Source organism: Nelumbo nucifera, chromosome 2 (assembly GCF_055504915.1).
Source record: "Nelumbo nucifera cultivar China Antique chromosome 2, China Antique-T2T, whole genome shotgun sequence".
Lineage (NCBI taxonomy): Eukaryota > Viridiplantae > Streptophyta > Magnoliopsida > Proteales > Nelumbonaceae > Nelumbo > Nelumbo nucifera.
In genome coordinates this window covers 47,833,190-47,837,645 of record NC_142650.1, presented here as the reverse complement: position 1 = coordinate 47,837,645, position 4,456 = coordinate 47,833,190, and positions in this window count along the sequence as shown.

Below are 4,456 nucleotides of genomic sequence, written 5' to 3'. Positions count from 1 at the left end.
CGTCAGAACTCCTGGCAGTCCCCCTGCCCAGAGATTTCAAGCTCCCGCCTCTAGACAAGTATGATGGGTCCTTCGACCCCAACGACCACGTTGACGCTTTCCAGTCCCAAATGCACCTCGCCAGAGCCAGCGAATCATGCATGTGCGTGGCTTTCACCACCACCCTCAAGGGGGTAGCCCGCACTTGGTACAGGAACCTGGCCCCCGGGTCAATAAAGTGTTGGGCTCAGTTCGTGCAGGTCTTCACTGCACACTTTGTCACCAGCAAACGGTGCCCCAGAGTAGAGGAAAGCATCTTCGGGGTAGTCCAAAGGGAAGGAGAACCCATACGGGGCTACATCAAACGATTCAATGAAGCATGCTTACGGATATCGCGGTTAGACCCCGCGGTGCAGCTTGCCGCAACAAAAAGAGGGGTGACGCACAAGGAGTTCAAATGGCACATGGTAGCCAACCAGCCCGCAACCGTGGCCGAGTTCCTCAAGCTCGCGGACAAGTTCATGAGGACGGAGGAGGAAATCAACCAGCGAACCGAGGGCGGGAACGAGAAAAGAAAGAGGGATGGCGAGCCCTCTAACTCAGCCGACCGAAAAAACCCAGCCCGGGACCCGAAACCGAACCAGTCGTTCCGAGCTCCCCTGCCAGTTCGGACGGATTACACGCCACTAAACACGAGGCGGACCGAGATCTTAATGACGATTAAGGACGCCCCGTACGTGAAATGGCCACCTCGCCTAAAGGGAAATCCGAACGAAAGAAACAAGAATTTGTATTGTAGTTTCCATAGGGACCATGGTCACAGTACCGAGCAGTGCAATAACCTCCGAGACAAAATAGAGGGGCTCATCCGTCGCGGATACTTAAGGAACTTTGTACAGCACAACAATAATAGCAATGAAGCGGATCGGCCAGGCGAGCACGAAAAGGACGCCCCCAAGACTAGCGGCAAGCCTGCCGAACCGATGCAGCGACAGCCTCCGGCAGAGAGGCCAATTCGGGGAACCATCCATGTAATTGTGGGAGGTTCGGTGGTAGCGGGGTGCACATCGGCAGCAGCCCAGACTTCAGTTCGTGAAGCGGTCCTCGAGGAGCGGAACCCTCCGAAAAGGCCAAACACCGAAGAGCCAATCTTCTTCACAGAAGACGACGCGTGAGGAGTTCGCTACCCCCACGATGACGCGCTTGTCATTAAACTGAGGATCAGCGACTTCGAGGTTAGGCGCGTACTCGTAGATTCGGGCAGCTCGGCGGACATCCTCTTCAAATCGGCGTTTGATCGGCTACAGCTGCCAAGGAGCAAACTAAAGCCCGTGCAAGCACTCCCCTAGTGGGCTTCAGCGGAGAGGAAGTCAGGCCCCTTGGAAAAATAACGGTGCCTGTGGAAGTCGGCACGTGGCCTTGTGCGGTCAGACTCAACCACGACTTCTTGGTGGTCGCGACCCCCTCCCCATACAATGCCATAATAGGGCGGCCAATCACGCATATCCTGCGGGCGGTGGTCTCCACCTACTATTTGGCCATGAAGTTCCCTACGGACTTCGGTGTGGGGGTAGCGCGGGGCGACCAGCTCGAGTCCCGCAAGTGCTACGTTGCCGCCCTAAAGGGAAAGACCAAGGTGGCCGGCGACCTCGATCTGGAGCGGCCCGCGGAGCAAGGCGAAGAACGAGCCTCGCCCACAGAAGAAACAGTCGCGATCCCGACCTTGACTACGGACCCAGTTCGCGCACTCCAGATTGGTGCTTCTGTCAAAGAACCCCTACGGACCGAACTGGTAAGTTTTTTACTCCAAAATTTAGATATTTTTGCATGGTCCGCGGCCGATATGCCCGGTATTGACCCTGGTCTTATAACTCACAAACTTAACACTGACCCTTTAGTCAGACCCGTTAGACAGAAGAAACGGAACTTAGCCCCAGAGCGCTGGAAAGCGGTCGACGAGGAAGTCGAGAAGCTCCTCGCGGCAGACTTCATAAGGGAAGTCCATTACCCGAGCTGGGTGGCCAACCCTGTGCTGGTGAAAAAGGCGAACGGCAAGTGGCGCATGTGCGTCGACTACACCGACCTGAACCGAGCTTGCCCGAAAGACTGCTTCCCCCTTCCTAGGATCGACCGCCTAGTGGACGCGACCTCGGGACATGAATTGCTAAGCTTCCTGGATGCCTACTCAGGCTACAACCAAATCCGGATGAACCAATCCGACGAGGAAAAAACCAGCTTCATAACCGAGTTCGGTCTATACTGTTACAAGGTCATGCCCTTCGGGTTAAAAAACGTCAGGGCGACCTTCCAAAGACTTGTAAATAGGCTGTTTCGGCCCCTGATCGGCACAAAGATAGAGTGCTATGTAGACGACATGGTCGTCAAAACACAATTTTCACAAGAATTAATACAAGACTTAGATTCTGTCTTCCAAATCCTGCGTCGGTATAGCATGAAATTGAACCCCAACAAATGTGTCTTTGGCGTCACCTCGGGCAAATTCCTAGGCTACGTTGTCAATCGACGCGGTATCGAGGCCAACCCGGACAAGATAAAAGCCATCCTAGATAAGAGACCACCTCGGAAAATAAAAGAAGTCCAGAGGCTAAACGGCCGCATAGCCGCTCTAAGCCGCTTCATGTCCAAGTTGGCAGATCGCTGCCTACCCTTCTTCAAAGCAATCAAAGGCAAAGGGTTCGAATGAACCCGACTATCAGCTCGCGTTTGACGAGCTAAAAGGCTACCTCGCCAGTGTGCCAACCTTAGCTCGGCCCGAGGAAGGCGAAGTCTTAGAACTGTACCTCTCGGCTAGCGACGAGGTGGTCAGTTCGGTACTAGTAAAGGAAGCAGACCGGGTCCAACGACCCATATATTATGTTAGTAAAATCTTGTAGGGAGCAGAGACAAGGTACCCGCAGATAGAAAAGCAAGCGTATGCACTGGTGGTAGCAGCACGGAAACTCCGCCCGTACTTCCAGGCTCACACCGTCATCGTCCTGACCGACAAACCTCTGAGACAAGTTTTACTCAAACCCGAGCTTTCCAGCCGGCTGACGAAGTGGGCCGTCGAACTCAGCGAGTACGATCTCCAATACAAGCCAAGAACTGCCATTAAGGCCCAAGCCTTGGCAGATTTTATCGCAGAATGCACATTTAGCCTCGAAGCCCCTGAGCCGGTCGAGCCCGAGATCCCCAGTTCGGGCGAACTCGGAGCTCCCAAGCCAAACGAGTCCGAACCCCGTGAAGTAGCAGCCAGTGTGGCATCCCTCCCGGTTAGACCAAGCGCGAACTGGGATGAGGAGCCCTGGATCCTTCACGTAGATGGCTCCTCGAACCAACAAGGCAGCGGGGCTGGAATAGTGCTACGCGGCCCGAGCGGAACAAAACTGAAATACGCACTACGCTTTGAGTTCGCGGCATCCAACAACGAGGCGGAGTACGAGGCACTGATAGCCGGGCTAAACTTAGCGCACAAGGTTGGAGCAAAGCACATGGTTATCTGCAGTGATTCCCAGCTCGTGGTCAACCAAGTTACAGGCGAATACGAAGCGCGCGAGCTCACAATGATTGCATATTTGGCAAAAGTAAAGGAGGCTCTGCTCAACTTCCAGTCACACTTCATCAAGCAAATCCCGAGGTCAAAGAACGCTGAGGCCGACGCCCTGTCCCGACTGGCTAGCACGAGCCACAACGCCAGGAGAATCGTGTACGTAAAGGACTTACCTCGGCCCAGCATTCTCGGTGGGGCAGAAGAGGTCGCTCCCGTCACCGAAGCAGAACCGAGCTGGATCGACCCACTCGCGACATTCCTGTTGGACGGAACCCTCCCCGCGGACCGCAACGCAGCCAAGAGGGTGCAGCGCCAGGCAGCCAAATACGTCATGATAGACGAACGGTTGTACCGACGATCCTACACGCTCCCCTACCTGCGATGCTTGCGCCCAGCCGAAGCCGAGCTGGTACTCCGCGACACCCACGAAGGCTTGTGCGGCGGACACCTGGGGGGCAGAGCCCTTGCCCAAAAGGCACTTCGACAAGGATACTACTGGCCAACAATGAAGACAAAGGCAATCGAGCTCGTCAGAAAATGCGACAAGTGTCAGAAGCATGCCAGCATCCACCATCAGCTCGCTGCCGACCTCAAATACCTCACCAGCCCATGGCCCTTCGCCCAATGGGGCATCGACCTCCTGGGGCCATTCCCACTAGCGACAGGCGGGAGAAAATTCCAAGTGGTGGCAGTAGATTACTTAACAAAGTGGATAGAAGTTGAACCCCTGGCAATAGTTACAGCCCGAAACATACAGAACTTCTTTTGGAAGAACATTGTATGTCGCTTCGGGCTACCTCGGGTACTGATCTCCGACAACGGCAAACAGTTCGAAGATATCAAGTTCCAAGAATGGTGCCAAAGTATGGGAATTAGTCAGAACTTCACGTCGGTCGCACACCCGCAGGCAAATGGTCAAACAGAAGT